This window comes from Ptychodera flava, chromosome 6 (assembly GCF_041260155.1).
Source record: "Ptychodera flava strain L36383 chromosome 6, AS_Pfla_20210202, whole genome shotgun sequence".
Taxonomy (NCBI): domain Eukaryota; kingdom Metazoa; phylum Hemichordata; class Enteropneusta; family Ptychoderidae; genus Ptychodera; species Ptychodera flava.
Genome location: NC_091933.1, coordinates 18,655,933 through 18,675,840, shown reverse-complemented (window position 1 = coordinate 18,675,840; position 19,908 = coordinate 18,655,933). Strand labels below are relative to the sequence as shown.

At 39.1% G+C, this 19,908-nt stretch overlaps 1 long non-coding RNA gene across 1 annotated transcript; it reads left to right on the top strand.

The window, feature by feature from the left end:
* The first annotated feature begins 4,966 nt into the window (after positions 1–4,966).
* Positions 4,967–19,879, top strand: LOC139134286 (uncharacterized). The gene is made up of 3 exons (XR_011552769.1): positions 4,967–5,040; positions 19,418–19,524; positions 19,788–19,879. It is a non-coding gene; the product is annotated as an uncharacterized lncRNA (long non-coding RNA).
* The last annotated feature ends 29 nt before the right edge of the window (positions 19,880–19,908 follow it).

Genomic DNA, 19,908 nt, shown 5'->3' with positions numbered 1-19,908 from the left:
GTTGTGAAGCTGTATAGATACAGATGCACCAGTTACTTCAATTATCTAGCAAATTATACATAGCAAAAGGATTTCTTTATGGAATGAAAATGAATTACACGAAACCATCGTTTGCTGTATATATATTTGCTACAAGTTAAATTCGGCAGCCACCTAGAATGTAAAAATGCACACGCATCGATGGAACTTGATTAAAATACCAGCAATGACTGGTAGGTCTAATTGAGAAATGGAGTGTTACACCTTTGTGATAAGTACTGTAAACCTTGATTGGTGATTCCAATAAATGTCTTTAAAAAACAACAGCAAAAAACCCACAACAGTCCCTCCAAAAAACAGAAAACAACAACAACAAACCCCCCAAAAACAACACAAATTTGGTAAACTGAAAAACAGAATGACTCTGATAAAGACAGACATACACAAATACATTGCGACGCTAGGCTGCGTTCACACAAAATGCTTAGGGGGCTGGAGGAATTCAGGGGGATTCGAAAATTTTAGGGGTAGTGGAGGGGGACTTGAAAATTTTGCTCTGCCTGTAGGGGGAACTCGAAAATTTGTCGGTTGCCTTTTACGTTTTATATTTTCCAATTCCAAGTTTTTGTAGGCAATTCAATGAAAAATGAATACCATTTTTATGTCATCCAATTGTTGTAATGTTTGTAATAGTTAAACAAAATCTAGAACCATATTTTGTTACATTTCATGACTTTTATCTTGCAAAATCTAATCATAAAAGAAACCAAACTTGAGCCTAGTAACAGGGCAGAAGCTGCAACTGTTGATGCCTTTTGCAATATTTCTGTGCAATATATCAACTACAGTTTCTTGCTGTTTCCCTACAGCATGCTCAAACACACAATATTCAGTTTGTCGACAAAGCCTGTAAATATAAATATGTATTAGGTGATAATTTAATTAGAGTCCAGACTGACAGTCAGTTGTCAGTGAATGATACAAATGCATGGTACACATCACGCTGTGATAGCAAGCTGAATACTGGACAGTTCAACATGCTGTAGGGAGGAGAACAAGAACACAGTTGTATAAACTGAACAAAAATGTTGTCAAAATTATCAAGGTTAATACACCTATTCCCTACGGGTAGTGTCACTATCAGATACTACCCTGCTACTGCAGTGTCACTGTCACTGCATACCTGAGCAGTGATAGAGATAGCTCTGACTCTGATGTACATGGTAGTTGAAGAAGAGTTTGGGTCAAATAACGCTCATGACAGTGAAACATACTTGTACACAAGATCAGGCCAGAGAGCAACACATGGAAGACCGAGGAGACTAATTAAGTGTATAAGTTATTGGGGATTTTTTGAATTCTTACATATGAGAATAATCAAATATTAAAGAAAAAAGATAGGGTCACCATGCTTGATTTTCTAAATTTTACATTCTCACCATAAAAAAAAATACAAAGTAAAACTTTGAATAGTAAAAATTAATATATGTGACTAAATTGAATTATTTTTTAACCGAATTAGTCATTATTATACCCAAAATTTCAGAGTTTCAGAGTTGGATTAACTCAAGTTGACTTAGACTGATAAATCCAAAAAGTTCACTGGTGCGTTTAAAATGAATCAATTTAAGAACTTGCCTTAGGAATATGACTTTCCAAACTGCTAATAACAGGTTGTCTAGAACATGTTTATTTTTTCTGCACGCACATCCTTTACTGATACATGGGTTTGTGATAGTTGGGGGGCGGGGGAGCCTTGAAAAACTTTGATGATGTATAGGGGGATTTGAAATTTTTTTAGGGTATTGAGGGGGATCTGAAAAAAAATTAATCGCGATTCCTCAAGCCCCCACAATCGTTATTTGTGAACGAAGCCTTAGTACGTCATCAGATGGTTTCACTTCCTAATGTCATATGGAGGGTTCACTTATCATGGCAGGGGCAGGGAAGCAAAACTTAACTTTCCAGGAGAGCCATCTTTAATTGGGAAGCTGCAATGTGATAGCTTTCTTCACACATCACAGATATGTCAACCGATTTTCAAGAAGGGAGCCATCATTATTTACGGCCTGGGGGTCGGAGGAATTGCTTTAGAAACTCCAAAATTTCGAGTAACCCCCCTGCCAACCATGACGTGTTTGAGTAACCCCCTCTCTGCTACAGAAATTTTGAGTGACCCCCCCCCAAAAAAATCGGGAAAGTTAAATATCTATACAGTAAAATGGATTGCTGCTGCGACAGGCCCTGTACAGACCCTGATTAAACCCTGTGGTACAGGTCTGTGTCGGAAAGAGGTTCCATTGCTGTGACAGGGGCTGATGTACAGGTCTGTGTCCAGTGCTCTGATGACATGCAGTGTTCTCCGTAGGATTTTTTTACAAGAGGGCGAAGATGTGGTGCGAAAGCACCACAAGCGACCGCGCAAGCGGTCGGGGGGGGGGGTCAGGAGGGGGGGTCCCCCCTCCTGCCGTTGGAGCTTTTGAAAAATAGAGATTAAAATGGTGTTATTTGGTGGCACTTGGGGAGTATTTTTTCAGATTTTTTTCGTATAAAAAACTCAAAGGAACAGAAATCTGAGACAGTATTCCAAAACTTATATTCCAGTTCACTGATTTCAATGAAGATTACATTTTTTGAAAACGAAAAAATAGCGACAGACATACATTTATTCACATTTATTATTTATTATTATTTTCCTGCAATAAAAGATGGGTTTGTTGTCAAGGCATTCCACTGGTTTTAAACTTTATAGAATCAGAATTAGCTTGCTTTACACATTTCCCCTATCGGTAACCTATACAATGTAGAATATAGAAAGCAGACGTTTCTCATGAATGATCAGGCAAGTATATCAATCTTTAATCAGGAAATACTGAAAAATGTACTCAGTACTAGCCTCTAACATAAGGCTTGCCACGTCGAATAGCTGATCATTCTCGTCTGAAGATCACAATAACGTGAAACACATAGTGTAATGAGATTTTAGTTTCTACTTGAAACCACCTATATATATATATATATATATATATATATATATATATATATATCAAGCATACATATTGCTGTTCTTTACTATTATTGTTGTATTAATTCATAACTTCACTAAATGCTTCAGTACATATCAACAAATTGAGTAGCCCCCTTCTTGTTCTCCACTTTTGAGCGACCCCCTTGTAGCTTTCGTTTTTTGAGTGACCCCCCTCAGACTCCTCCGACCCCCAGGCCATAAATAATGACGGCTCCCTAATGTCCATCCAGTCAAAATAGCCTCGTTTCAGTATTAAACACTGACTACTGGTCATGAGGGCCATAGCGCCCGTTTATTACCCCAAAGGGCCGTGCGTTACCAGAAATACATCGCTATTCCCCGAGGCTGTAGGTCGAGGGAAATAGCGATGTGTTTCTGGTAAGAGACGGCCACTAAGGGTAATAAACGGGCGCTGTAGCCCGAATAAAGGCCAGGTTAAAAGTGTTTTATAACACACCTCATAATAACTGAAGGCTCCCTAACGCAGCAGAATGAACCATCTTTCTCAGAATGAAACAAGGCTATTTTAGCCAGGTGGACATTTTGAAAATTAAGCAAGTCTAATATGTCCTGTTTGAGAAATACGTGATTCTCCTCAAAGGCTTTGCAGCTTGCAAAATTAAAACTACCCCCTCCCCTTATTTGTCGGCCCTTCCCGCCCATAAAAACCGAACGCTTCTCCGCAGGACTTCCTTCCCTTCATATGTCAGCTTTTGAAAAGCAATGCTAGCCACATTTTTGTCCCAGTTTTTAAGGCCCCCGAACCACAGGGCGGCTAGAAAAGAACAAACAAACAAACAAACAAACAAACAAACAAACAGACAAATAAATAAATAAATAAAACAAATAAACAAACATATACTTCCCCATAGGAGTAGTGGTACTGCCGTCGCATGTTGATATCTTTCATTATATATTATATATATATATATATATATATATATATAATATATATATATATATATATATATATATATATATATATACACACATATATGCATGTGTGTATACATTTGTCTGTTTATTTTGTTTGTATGTTTATTTATTCAACGTTCTATGATATTGTATGTATGTTTGTTCGTTTGTTCTTTCCTGGCCGCCCTGTGCCCGAACATGATGCGGTGTAGCCCTATTACAAATAAAGAGCGACTTTGCCATTTTGGATAGTTTATTAGAGATTTTAGATATTGGTGTTTCAATGAAATCATTTTCTTACTCTTGCCAAGTATGCTTTACTTTCCGTGAGCTTGGTACTAACGATTTTTGCGCCTCGTCTCTTTGGCACTATGTTATTTTCAAAGCTCCCCCACCTAAGGCAATTTGTATTTTCAGGTTTCTAAATAGATCGACGTAGCTGCCACTCGTACTGTTATGTTGCCATTTCACAACCATAGGGTTTGCTCCAAACCCATTGTTATCGATGCCCATTGTGGACTGTGACAGAATTTATGCTGACCGCTGTCGATTTAAACGACGGACAACGCCCACCATACAAACGCTATGTGACTGTCATACGATGTACATATTTCATTCTACTGACTCTCAGCCTTGGCATGACTGTTAATTGCTCAGTGCAAAACAATGCTTTCAACTGACTGAAGGCTTTTTCGATATGTATCATGGCAACATACAGTGCAGTCGGTAGTGTATTTTAAGTGAAATTCGTCCGATAACAAGCATAGTACGTCCGTGAAAAGATCAAACAAACTTTTATGAGACTACCTTGTCGTTCAAAGACACCTTCCTTTAGAGCTGTATTGTCACACACGGGCGAACTGTGTTTGACAAGCTATGGAGGATCGCAAACTAATCAAAGACTTCCAGCTGGGGTCATGGATGTTTACAAACTGTCATTTCCTGTCGATCTAAACTCATTTCGAAAGTCATATGATGTGTCAAACCTTCATTTGTCCATGTTGTCGGCAAACCCATTCTCGTGTATGTACTTCTAATGTTCAAGACGTTTGCCCTACCTGGCTCGGCCTTGGCTGCAATTGGAACGTCAGACAAGTAGAACACGTCTTGTTGAACACGTGAGTTAAAAGTTTTGGGAGTCTGCTACAACTTCAAATAATACGCAACATTGAATATTTTATTACAGCATTTTTCGCACTTTTTGCCAACATATAACTATGAATATATGACATTATGACTGCACAACGAAGTACTTTATGCGATAAATTTTGCACGGCCTATTTCCTATTTGACAAAAACCAACACTGAACGTTAGTTCAATAAGTTCTGTTAACTTTTGATACGTATTCTAGTTTCAGCAATGATAACGAGCAGTTCCAAAGTTATGAAAAGTTCCATAGTTTGCATTTCCTGTAGACCACTAGTCGTATGGCTTCCTCTGGCGTATTAAAGCTATAGCTAAGTCTGGCCAAGCTGTGTGTCAACCCCACCATCTGCCAAAGTATATTGCTTCAATTTCGCGATCAAACCAACGCGACAGTCTGTTGAAGTTTACTCCTTATAAATCTTTGTAAATTTACTCTGATATCATTTGGGCACTTGAAGTCTATATTACCTCAGTGCTGTCAGGCCTTGATATCGTATTCAATCAGATTTATTAATGGCATAATATATCTTTCACTAGTTTCAAATCCTAGTGCAGCTTTCTGGGGGGGGGGGGGTTTCACAAAAAGATTTACATTCATTTCCATTTTGAAGGTCATGAAGTTCATTTCTGATAATTGTAAATTATAATGGTCATGTTTGCATTACAGTGCTTTGCTAATCTTTGACAGCTTCCCTGGAGCTGGAGGGGTCATCTTGGAAAAGTCACATTTCCATTTTTAAAGTTAAGCTAAATTTTCAATATTGCCAGCCAATCGGAAACTTAGCATGCATAAACAAATATGCAATAGTATGCAGTCAGGTTGTATAAAACAGGCATTTCTGGAAGTATTTCAGCAAGCTTTTGCCAGCAGCAGCAGTTACAGGTGCTATACTGTACCAAAGCAGCAGCCCTGCTCGAATTTCCCTCCCTCCCAACCGTTTATTTCCTAATAAACCTGTTTGCATGGTTTTGTGTAATTAATAGAAGTTTGCCACTCTCAGACTTAAGTAAGACAATTTTCTTGTAATGTTATCTTTTCAGTAATTTCATGCTGAACTTTTGTAATTTAACGGAAGTATGGCATTTTGAGAGTTTATGTGAACTTTTTGCTAATTGCGTACTTTGTAATTTCTAGGGGGATTTTTCTGTGTAGATGTAGTACTTTTGTAGTAGTTAGTTTTAGTTAAGTTACAAGGCTTTACCCCGTAGCCAGCAGTCATTTTATCACCTTTTTCAGAGAGCCTTTTCATTCAACGGGGTAAACCTTTGACCTTTGTAGTGCCATCTTTTATGAGTAATAAATATCTCCTACTGTTCCAAGACACCGGTCTATCTTGTGTATCTTTGAGCTGTGTGACCCCAGCCAAACTTGCTCTCACTTTGCCTTTTGTCCAGTGTAATCAGGATTTGAATGCATAGCCTACCCGTATCAGGACTGGGAGATCTAATCAGTAATGAAAACACGCCCTTTACATACTGCCATAGATCCTATACCCACAGCAAACTCGACTATAACATGAAAGATTGGAACCTTTGAGGTCAGTGACACCGATGGGGCCTTTAGAGACGTGCTCTAAAGTGATAGCAAGAATGTGGCGCTTAGCATTATACAATCCCCGCGACGTTAAACAGCGTCTACTGACAATCTTCAGACTTGGACCAAACTTCGAACGGGGTTTTTTCTGTAGTTGAGTTCATGACCTTAGAGGACATGATATGCATGGACATCTATGCATTGCCTGTACTGCAGTACATGTCATGCTGGGATTTTTGAATATTAGGCCGAAGGAAAAAATTGTGCTGTTCCGATAACCCATCTATTTTTTACCTGCCGACCCTAAACTCTTTAGAGCTACGTAAACACGGAAGTAAAAAAAAGAAAGAAAAATTCCGTAAATCACATGTTCGTTACCTAGCATTTGATTTTGTTTGAAGGAGGACGTCTTCAATGTTTTCATTCCTTTAATATATATTGTGCGTTTTTCTTGAAATGTTGTGGCCAGTGTTTGATCACCCTGAACCCCCTGAAAAGTGCATATTTAAAAATAAAAGTGTTTTGGAAAAACAAAATCCCTGCCTACCTACCCTAGTTTAGAAAACCATGTTATCTCAACAGAATTGGCACAATTTATTTATTTATATATTTTTTGGCCATAGATTAAATCAACCGCCATCGACGGCTGATGATGTCTGTCTGGTTACTGTACATGTGTATCGTGGCGCCTACACGCCACAAGGAACATTATTAACGAGAATATGAACTCTTATTGTTCTTGACAATATCTTAAATATTTGTAATAGATTTCAATTCTCCGAAGCAAATATTTAATTCTGTACGAGAAATTTTATTTTGGGGTAAACTGTTTTAAAAAAAGTTTAACAAAAATAAATAGATTAACTTTTAAAAGAATATATTTAGCTTTAACTTTAAGCAAAATATTTGTTTCTCAAAAGTATTTTTATTTTGTAAAACAGAAGTGAAAATTGTACAAGATGACCAACTCAAAACTTTTAGGATTTTTTTCTGAGCACGATGGTATAACCTTTATGTTTTCAGCGTAGCAAACTTACATTGTTTAAAGAAAAGTTTTATTTTCCTAGAATAAAATTAATTTCTGAATGGAAAACAAATTTTCTCACAGCGGCAAATTAAAATACATGGAATAAAACTAATTTTAATGGAACGAAATTATTTTCCGAAGAAAGCATAATTAATCCCTTTGAGATACATTTTCTACATTTGAGTATGATTTATATGAAAGCCCATAAGGGACACGTTTGAAGGCAAAAAAGAAACTATCTCGTGATCACAAGATCTTTTCTTGTGCTCACGGGATATTTCTTGTGATCACAAGATCTTTTCTTGTGCGCACGAGATCTTTTCTTGTGATCACAAGATCTTTTCTTGTGCGCACGAGATCTTTTCTTGTGATCGTAAGATCTTTTCTTGTGATCTCAAGATCTTTTCTTGTGATCTCAAGATCTTTTCTTGTGATCACAAGATAGTTTCTCGTGATCACAAGATCTTTTCTTGTGCGCACGAGATCTTTCTCGTGAGCAAAGAAACTATCTCGTGAGCACAAGAAAAGATCTTGTGATCACGAGATAGTTTCTCGTGAGCACAAGATAGTATCTCGTGATCACGAGAAACTTATCTCGTGAGCACAAGATAGTTTCTTGTGAGCACAAGATAATTTATCGTGCTTTCGTGGTTAGCCTAGGGAGTAAAATTCCAGGCCTTGCATTTTGCGGCCATACAGTTTAAAATTTATGTATCTAAAGCTCAGAGGCAGTATATGACACTACAATTTCAAATCTCATGCCAATTATATAATAAACGGAATCAGCGATGTTTTAATGATCTGATTTATACTCTCACTTGTCCAAAATTAGGTTTGAATGGCTTCTAAATTCGACTTGCCGAGATCAACAATAATGCTTTGTCAATCACACAGTCAAGTTCATTTACTGTTATTAGTTGACAGTACTCTATTCATTAATATAATGTGCTACCAGTATTTTTATATTACTTTTACTTTGATCAATGTCAACTTTAAATTGTATTTGTTCATTTTTACACAAAGTAAACTGATCGTATTGTTATGAAAGCCCATAAGGGACACGTTTGAAGGCAAAAAATAAAAAAACTATCTCGTGAGCACAAGATAATTTTTTTATTTTTTGCTTTCAAACATGTCCCTTACGGGCTTTCATACTTATGGGCTTTCATAGATTTAAGTGTGAGCTCTATTGTGTAAAGAAAAAGAAAGAATCAGTCAAACTTGCTGTTCTTAAGGGCGCAATTTAGTTTCAGGAGAAACACTTGTGAGGGCGCAACTACCTATTATGCATAGCAAATTCTTTCAAGTACGGCTGTCTGTGTAACATTCGAGGTATTCTGTTAGTCGCTATTCGGGCTGGTACCACGCTAAGAACCACGTCGATGATTGGTCAATAAAGAACAATAAACAACAGAACCAATAATATCCTAATAACAGCTATCTTTTGGAACAATTATATCATAACAAATGATATACTATGATATAATTATGATATAATTGTTCCAAAAGATAGCTGTTATTAGGATATTATTGGTTCTGTTGTTTATTGTTCTTTATTGACTAATCATCGACGTAGTTCTTAGCGTGGTACTAGCCCGAATAGCGACTAACAGAATACCTCAACATTCTGGATAATAATAAAAACATTTTCTCGACAAGTACAAGACATTAGTTTAGTCTACATTCCACGTAACGTGCTTTATTCTCTTGCATTTGTTACTCTTTTCTTTCTGTTCTTCTTTTGCTCGTTTCTCAGCCCTTTGAACCGATTTCCAGAGTCTCTTCTCATCCTCTTCATCGCAGGCAAGCTCGTGGGTTTCATATTCTCTGCCGTCTTCCATCACTAACTTCTGTCTATCGTGGATACGTTTTGTACATACTTAAAGTGTCTCTTTGGCCTTCTCCAGTTTCCTGGCGTCAATCTTCTTTGTTGCTTTTTCGATACAGTCCATCACTTGGTCATTGTGTTTGAATTGCTTCTTGCAGCCTTCCTTCTTAAATGTCCTGGCTCTCTGTACTTCAGGTGGCTTCGGATTTCGTTTAGATTCTCATCGGCCCGCTCGTTGACTTATTTACGAAAGTCGTGCAGCTTCGAATCCATCAGTCTACCTATGTCATGTAAAAGTTTCTCGTCTCTGCCTATCATCCATGCGCCCACTTCGGAGGTAATACCACAGACAAATATAGAACAGACTAGCAACGCGGCTTGCCTTTTGTTCCATGGTCGTCTCGGTAGACTATGGCCTTTTCATATTAAAATGAGCTTCAGGTATTAAACGGTTAAAGGTGTTAAACTTTTGGAGACTTTTGTTTGTGGTTGATAATTGAATGAGATTATGTGAAAACTACGACAAGAAGGCATCGTGCTGCCAGTCGCCTAGCAACCAGAGTTACTTTGTGAGCTCTCAGGGCAGAAACACTGCTTCACGCCAATCAAAACATAATACGCCAGCAGTTTCATAAACATGTCCTTCCTTGACGAACGTGTAAAAGACGGTATGACTGACCGTAAACCATTGAGTAAAATCTGACAGTATCGATAAAAGACTTTAAAATTTAGTTCAAACGCCAATTCTGCTCAGCACAACAAGAAAACAACAACACGAACTTTGCCGAATACACTTTCGCTTAAAAATTAGCGAAAATCCGGAAACTACGGAAGGGTGCATGGTTGGCACTCTTCGGAAAAGAAAGGCGAGAGCTTCCTGAGGCGAGGCAAACATGGATGGCTTTACGTAACCGCTTCACACCTTGAGAAATGCCTGTTGCTAGTCTGTCATATATTTGTCTGTAGTAATACGGTCTAAGAATTCTGGCAGCCCACCTTGTGAAGCAAATGCGGAGATCCGTCTCGATTCATAGACATGTTACTGGGATAATTTGTTTGTTTCGGTAGATACGGAGGACTCGGTGTCTCACAGTACCCCAGCCAGTTGAAGCGTGTGTCTGGACTGGTGCTACCTCGTGTGGTACCCTCACTTCATCCAAGACTTCCACAGTCACAGCCAATCAACGGCCTCTAGATGTTTCCTTGGAAACTTCCAACCAATCACCGATCAAGGCTATCCCACCATGATTAAAACAGCATTGCATTTCCTTTGCTACAGTTTACCTACTTTGTATCTATCAGGTTAGATCCTCCCAAACCCACATAGCTACACATATCTTTGCCGACAAAATAATATTCTAAAGGTGAAATGAAAAGAAAACAATACGCCAAAATGTTACCCTGTTCCACGTATTAAGAATGCACAAGAAGAGTAGAGACAAAAGGTGCAAAGAAAACGTCTAAAAAACACCTTTTGCCCAGAATTATTTTGTTAATCGATTTCTCAAATTTGCCGTCAGAGGGCGTCTAGTCATATGAGCCAAACAAAATGTCGCTCAGTGACAGAGAGAACGGTGCGGACTATTCAGACCTCGAAGACTTAGCCAGAGAACAATGGTATTCTGGCCTAAAAGTCTAAATATTTCATTGTTTTCTATTAATTCAATAATATGAAAGACCAAGTTAAAAATAAAAAAACGCACAACTCTGCAAATGACTAGGTACACATGTGTACACGATCAGAATACCATTCACTATGGCGTTGAAGGTACGACACCCTGCCTACCTTACCTCCTAACCGACCCCCTAAAAGATGCGATTAACTTCTCCTAACGTCCAAAACCGCTCGTTTTCTGAAACATAACGTACTCGACAAGTTGTTTACCCATGGAGATCGCCATTTTGAATCTCGCCAGCTATCTCTATGGACCGTTGCTGGGCTGTGGTGGAGGCCGTATAACGCCGGGAACACATAGACCTGTACGCAGGGCTACTCCTGGTAATGCTAAAAAATCTTTACTGCCAGCGACGCCGACTGATGATCGACAAGGCCAAAGTATTACAATCCCGTCCCCGGTCACGGAGACTAAGAAGACTGCGTCCGCGGACGCAGGGACTTCTTGACTCGTGAACTGGGACATTGATGTCATCCACGGGATGTTTGAGATACTTCGCCGGCCATGGCCTGATACTAAAGCAGTATAGATCCGATCACTAGATGATCAAAAACCAAACGGCCCTTTTCAGGGCCACCACATCCTATGAAAAGAGACCATCCGTTTAAAGGGACATTAATAATATTTAATAATATTTGGTTCTTATATAGCGCACATATCCACAAGTAGATGTGATCAAGGCGCTTTACAATTATTATTACCCCTGGTCACTGGACCTAATATGATACCACTCAACTCCCTGGGGAGCAGACAACAGCTCACATGTGCAGCCAATAAGCGCAGCAGAGCTAAACGCACACATAACAACCTCTGTCCTACCAGGTACACATCACTCCTGGGTGGGGAGAAGCAATGAGGAATAAAGTGCCTTGCTCAAGGACACAACACCACAGCCATGCCGGGGCTCGAACTCACCATCCTTTCCATGATGCCTCCCAATTATCGCTATCCTTTGACCTTTTTCACCACTATTGCTGCAAACGAGCAGTTGCTGATGTTGTTCGACTCCTTCAAAGATGTCTAAAAATGTTCGATCACAGACATCTTCCATCCCATCTTGACTACACTGTGTGAAAAAAACCTTGGGTCGGGGTTTTAGGTGGTTTACCTAAAACCGCTGACCCGAGGTAACGGGTAAGCCTAATTCACGTGCCACGTGCCGCGTGCCACGCGCCGCGTGCCAGGGACTCGTGAGAAATTATAGGGAGGGAGGGAGGGCCTAATTAAAAAGAGTATACGGAATCTAGGAATTGCGTTAGTTTATACATGCCCAGAGTATATTCAGGCAACACCACAATACCCATCTCAACACTACCTTTGTTTCGCCAAACTTACATAAGTCGGGGATTGAAATTAATTAGATGGAATAAAGTCTTTAGAATTTGACCAATTTCGACACCTCTACATACAGAGAGGCCGACTTTGTCTCGGAGCCGAGTTGTCGCAGAGCGAAGAAGTTTGCCTGTAACGGCTGTGTTCTCATTGTATTCAAACTTATTGGCATGTAGAGACTGTTTTGTCACAAAACCTTTGCGATCTTTTTGACAAACTGATGGTGAATCACAGTGATATTTGGCAAAGGGTGTCAGTAATTGTTTTCATTACCAGAAATGGCTATTATATTATAGCTTTGTCAATACCAGTGAATTTTGTGACGTCACATCCATACATTATTACTGATAATGTATTCCATTATTCAGCATTGCGGCACCACAGCGAGCATAACAATAAGTTTTTTTGGGGGAAAACGAAAAAAAGACTGCGCATTTAAAAGGAGGGAAAGTATCGGATAAACCATGTAATACACAAAACGATAAATCTTGATAATGGTGCACGATAATGTCTTACCGTACGATTTATCAATTTTTTTGTCCTCCCGCATGCACTCGTCGTCTGCTCTGTCTGGCTCGCGCCCAGCATGCACTCCACCTTCCGATACGCTGGTTGAACTACTACGTTTGTTTACAACATGGTTCGCTTAGTTGCCGTACAGGTGAAACAGAACTCAGTACGTTTGCAAACTCCTTGACGATACTGGGTTTGACACATGGCATATTATGTATGTCAGTGGCTATGTAAACGATGCAAGCGTGAAAGGCCACTCGAACCAGCCATAAACAGGCCAACAACGGCAGCTGTCATCAACCTTGACTGGAAGTGTCTGGGTCTCGGTCCAAGGTCAGATACTGCCAACAATCATGACGACCGTGGACTCTCCATTGATCTATCATCTCAGCCACCTAATGCTGATGCACTGACTGTAATCGGAGACAACTTTCATTCATCTTTCTCCTTGTCTGTGGTTTCACCTTGCCTTGTTTACGATATCGCGACGGAAACCCTCCAGTGTGTTTTGTCAACTGCACCTTTCGAGCACCCGTTTACGTCAAGCTTTCTCGTTCGCCGAAATAAAATAGCTCTTCTCAAGAATCCATCGAAAATTAATTTATAGTCACAATTATTAATGAAATTTAAACATTTGAATATCATTGTTGAACTCTGTTGATATCGTTTGCAATGAATGCTGTACTACTAGCGACATAATAATGATCGTATTGATCAGCTGATACATACATGCAGCTCGCTGCTGCATCATGCTGATGTCGATGCATGAACATTCCGTTTTCTTCATGTCTGGCATTTCACCGTGTCGGCTTTTTGAATCGCACGATATGTAAAGGTGATGTTTCAAGTTCGATATAGACGGTAGGGATGCAATTAATTTTCATTTCCTTCGAAATACATCGTTTTTAATTCCAAATAGAACCGTGAAAGTGCAGCTCATTTTTTTGTGTTGAACGTGCGTGTTCAGTGCAGTGCAGTGTGGAGCGCGTGTAACAGAGTCCGGGCTGATCATGCCGGACGACGCTCACTGGATTCAAACTCAGTTTAAATTTCTTTTTTTATTCGTTTTCTACAACTACAATTCACTGGCATTGCCAAAACTATAAAATAATAGCAATAATGCACCCCTCCCGGCCCATAATGGACTCAAGCAAACTTTGCACTTCATAATGTACTCGGCTTCGCCTCGTACATTATGAAGTGCAAAGTTTGCTTGAGTCCATTATGGGCCGGGAGGGGGTGCATTATTGCTTAAGTAAATTGAAGTAATGCGGAACAACAAATGTTACGGTAATAACACAGCGTGTAGGTAGAAAAGTTGGCTACAGATGGAGACATACGGGATACGCTATCCGTTCACGTGATCGCTAGGTCGGAAGCAATTCACACTCAAAGTCGATGACGAAAAGACAAAGTGAAATACTATTGGCTGATAATTTTAGTTTTTCTCTATTTTCCCGCCTTTGGCGCAATGTTGCGAGTTGCGTCACAAAACGCTGCATATTCTGTGGAATACTGCAAACCATCAGCATGGCTTTTTTGAAGCCATGGATTTTCTGTCACAAGCACTAATCTTACCAGCCATGCTAAAATTTAGAACACAAAATAGTCTACTCGAGACAAAAATAGAGTAGAAATATTTCCGGCCTCACAAACAAGAGATACTGAAAATCGTATTCCATAACGTGCAATGGACTGAAAGGGAAGAGAGCAGCATTCATGTAGGAAGACCGCTTGGTGTTGTTATCAACATTCCCCTGTATTTACCGTGATAACGCACTCTATCTTTGTTTACTTAATCCAGTTTGAATTGCAACAACAGTATTCCCCCGAGATCTGATATGCGGCATGTCTGGAGTGGGGAAAATTCACTTTGTTCTATGGGAATGTCCATATGACATTTCTAATTTTAGCGGCTTTTTATTGCAACACGTGCTGATTTCTGCCCCTTAACGAATAGTATCGCCCTATGCGTTGGAACGCCACAGCACTGAAAATCGGCTGATCCTGCAAAATGCATCGAATCGACAGGCTTTTATCACCATTATGCGATAGTGGGCCCTTCAGTCACATGTACGTCTATGGAGGGACCGTGGTTCCAGCCTGAAATTCGTTGAACAAGAAAGGAAAGTCTGTGGTTACCGTCACAGTGCAGTGGTTAACTGGAAATGCCTTTGTTTACGCATGGAGGTATAAAGTGAGAGTCGTCTTTTGCCCGTGATTAGGACACCAAGACTGGCCAAGACTGTATCGTGTTTCGAAAATCAATGTTGACCTGGCCTGACACGAGTATGCCTATCGCGTGCCTTGGTTCTTGGTAGGCCTACCCGCAGCCTATGTGTTGTGGTGGGACTGTGGTTTACTTGCACGCGTGCAAAATACAGCGTTTTTGTAACATTTTGATTGATACAAATTGGCAGGATGGTGGACTTGTCCACAAAATAAACCTGTTTGTAACGTTTTGATTGATACCTGTCAATAGGCTTACGCCCATACCAGTCACAGTTCGATAGACACCATAGGACCTAGATATTTGCAATATAGCAACCTTAACATATGGTCTACAAAATCAATGTACAGAATTTTGATTGATCAATTTTTAATGTTACAAATTTACGTGCAGTGTGATTTTGAAAAATACTGGCCCTCCCTCCCTATAATTTCTCTCGAGTCCCTTTCTGCATATGCACAGAATTCGCTGGTCATTCGCTGGTCCCCAGTTCATGCATTTAGAAGGCGGCGTTGAAGCCCGAATGTTGATTTATTCATGAAAATGAATCAATGAATTAAATTGGAGTGAAAATGCACCTACTTATGGCTCGCGGCGCGCGGCGCGTGGCACGTGGCACGTGAATTAAGCTTACCCGAGGTAACGTCAGTCAGTCGAAATAGGCATGGAGGTAATAGGCCATGAAATAAACTTGAACCCGCTCAGTGCAGCATGCAGCATAGCCGAGTGTGTTCTCTACAACAGGCCCCTAATGTGGGAATTGTGGGATAACTTCACTTCCGCCGCCAAGAGAAAAGTATTTTGCTGTCTCGAAATGTATTTTGTCATTTCAAAAGAAAGTTTACACGTTGAAACCTGAAACTACTCTCTCACATAAAAGACTTCGTCAGTAAAATAGACAGAGCGCGCCTCCTCACACAGAAGTTGTGAGACCTGAAATCAAAATTTACCGGTGTAAAGAAAATTTTCACTTATATATTTTTCCTTTAAAAAATGAAAAAGTCCTTAAGAAATTAAATATTTTTAAAATAAAAGACTTCCATGTCATATAAACGATTTTTAGCACGAAAACCACCAGATTTCTCCAGAGTATTATGTTATGTAGGTCATTTCCCCCCCACACTCATCATGACCTGAGTTCAATTAGTCTAGAACATTCTCAAGGTCACTGCCCTTAATGACCTCACAACCTTGAATTCAATTAGTCATGTTTGGAATGTTCTGGAAAGTTGATTAGTTGTGTAAGAGAGATAATTTTAGAACAGTAATTAGCATGTCAATAAAAGTTCTAGATTGTTCTTATATGCCCTTATGTAAGCCCATGTGTATAAAAAGGGACGTGCACAGCTTCTAGTCAGACTTTTGGGATCGTGTCTCTTGTGTGTTACTAAACTCCAGCAGTAGTCATTCTCAAGACTTTTCAAGACCTTCACTGCCAACGCTGGATTTACTCTGTGGACTTTGTGCAACTACAAGCCTGCAAGCCGAAGGACTGTTCATTCATCCGACTGACTGTTACAACTCTGAGACTGGAGCTTTGCCGTCCCAGCTGAGATAAGTAGTCTGTACACTTTTAAAGCTTGTACTCTATCCCTGACTTAGCAATTAGTTTTATTTTCGTAATAAATTTTGCTCTAAACGTTAACTGCTGAGTTCACCCTTTTGTTCGTTTCTCTGCACGTAACAATTATAAAATTTATTTCGGGAAGAAAAAAGATTCTCGGAAAAATATTGAAATTTTAGTCTTGGAAAAACCAAAGTTGGCTTTTGAAAATTAAATTTTTCCTCTCTGAAATCAATATTTTCAAAGTATGAGAAGTGTGTTCTGAATAAACCATTGCTATTAACGTAGCTTTTCAAAGTTTAATCTTAAAAAAAAAAAAAAAAAAAAAAAAAATCTTCAGAAATACACGTTAACTTAATCGTTGTAAAGCATAACTTTTTATAAAACATTAAAAGTTTACTTACGAAAGAATATAATTTTTTTCAAGAATTAAAGAGCTTACCTTGAAAATGAAATTAGGCAAAGTACGTTGGAGTTGTAACCTAAAAAATAGAGGGTTGTGTATGCCAAATATAGTTGCGTCCACCAGAATTAGAGTTTCGTTTCCCTTATGGGTCGTGCCTAATAAAAGTAGAGTTGTATTGTCAAAATTAGAACGTGTAGTCCGTCACAAATAGAGCTTTGTTCCTCAAAATTAGTTACATCAAACAAATATTTAAGTTTTTTTTGGGGAAAATAAAATCTCCTGCATATTAAAGATATTGTCTAGAAAAATAAGAGTTTGTATTTCTCAGAAATATAATTTCACTGGCGTGCAGGGGCCAACGTACATGCGTGCGGTGGAATCCGCTACAATTCTTCCTATTGTCAATCGAAGTCTGAACAGCTCCTGACGATAAAACGCTACACACACAGACATAAATTTTCCGGCAAAAGTATTCCATTCTGAAATGGCTGAAATCAATACTGTATGGTGACATCATGGGACTAACATCATTATTTGTCCCCAGCGGAGGAACCAACAGTGTTGGCATGTGTTCGGAGAGACGAATTCGATGTTTCTCCATAAATGCAGATAGATGGCACGGATAGCAATCACATAGACCCTCCAAAACCAGGAGGGTCAATGCAATCAACATCGGAGAAGAGCACCCGCTTGTCTATTCAGCTGGGCAAGATATACAGTTAGTTAAGTTAGATTATATTTTATTGTAAAAGCAATATTGGAGATGTTATATAACACTGCAATACCTAAAGAATACAAGGGAGCTGACGCTGTCAACAATTGCTTCAATACACGAGAGAACATTATATATCGAGTGTTCTTCGTGGAAATTTTTACAATGAAATGAATTGTTATGTTGATGAGTTTGCCTTCCGCCTTCTTTTATGGCTTTTGGGAGAACAATACTACCATAACATTGTTTTGAAAGCCATGTAACAACATGTCAGTGAAATTTTAAGTTGTAATCAGACTGAAACAAGTTTTAAAAGTCAGTGTGACCACACGGGAACAATCAAGTTGCTGAAAATTGTCGAGCAGCTAGTCGGTGTAGAAAATTATAAGAAAAAAAGGAAGAAAATACCTTTATACCGATCCTTCAGATCTACATTAAAGCTTATGTTAATTGTAAGGAAACTGTGACAGATCTACGCAGCTGGCTGCGTAACATCCCAAAGATGTCTGCAAACTAGCTGAGTAGGTCACGGATTTCAGCTCAGTTTTTCTAACATACAAGGGGAGTGCAAAACTTGATAAAATGCATAAACCAGAGAGAGAGAAACAAAATTCATGTTTCCTGATGAAATTCGACTTCGAGTTCTCGAGTTACAGGGTTTCAGGTGTTAACATATATAGGTGCACTTACAAGTCTGACGTAACCTCCAGATGAGTAAAACTTTAACAGTTGTAAGCAAGAGATAAAATGATTAGATGATTCCCATGGCAAGACGTCAGGCTCTGCAAGTACAGAAATTTAATAGTAATCTCCAATACTACAAACTGAATCATGATGGATTTCTTTTTACAAACATTTGTTCGTGGAGGATTCGTGAATTCCACAGTTATTATAACAACCCGCAACAGGATGTTATTATGAAACACAACATTGTTGCAGTATAATCCACTCAAAAAGTCTATCTTATAATGTTATTTAGGGCTTTCCCTGGATATTCATCAAAAATCCCTCTGAATTGGAATATGTTGTACCAATTTAACACCATTAATATCTTTCAATGAGGAAACATTTCGATCTATGTGTGCTCGTAGCATTTAATGAATTTTAAATGACTCTCTGATCCCAAATTGTAATCAACTGTAGTTCACCAATCAGAGACAAGAACCATTACAATCCAAAGAGGGATCATTAGTGCCCAACACATTTGAATCAATTCGGAGGGGACAAGCCATCGTCGATGACTTGCTGCATTGGCCATGTTTGCTTTAACAAGCGGACTAGAAATGTTGTTTTTTCAAATCTTCGCAGAAAGCGAACAGCTTTCCCTTAACGCTCTAGATTATATGTTTTCAAAATACCTGCATGAAAAATTACTGCGGTCAAATCTTATGGAAATCGATGGATTTGCTGTCCCTCTCATAGAAAGCTTAGAGCTCTGCTGAAATGTGTTCTAGGTCGCAGATTGTGCATGCATTCTATACATCTTTAACATTACTCACGGCGTGTCCTTCTCTCTCCTTTGTCAGCGCCAAACATGTCCAATATTGGTCTTGGACGCAAAAATGGCGCGGAATGGTCGCTGTTGTTGGTGGAATATTGATTCATCTTACACTAGGTACATTTTACACTTTTGGTAGGTACATTCGTTTGTCTTTCTGAGTATTGCACAAGACAATCCACATTTACATTTCTGTTAAATACACAAATCACGTCTACTGAAACCGATGGGATACCAATAAAATTATTTATGACATCACAGAAGAATGACGATCATCAGTTCAATCAATAACTTGAAGTTGAATGCAGTTACCATGCGATGGGATAATTTTTTTGCCGTTCATCTACCTCCCTCCGGCATGTACTTTAATATGCTTCGTTTTCTCCTGGTCTGCACAGGTAACCTATCGCCATACTTAACCTCATATATAAGGGAACGAATAGAGTAGAGTTGTAAAGGAATCATGTTCGGCACTGTCAGAAGTAGCTACAGGAATTTTATGATTGGTTGTTAATCTAG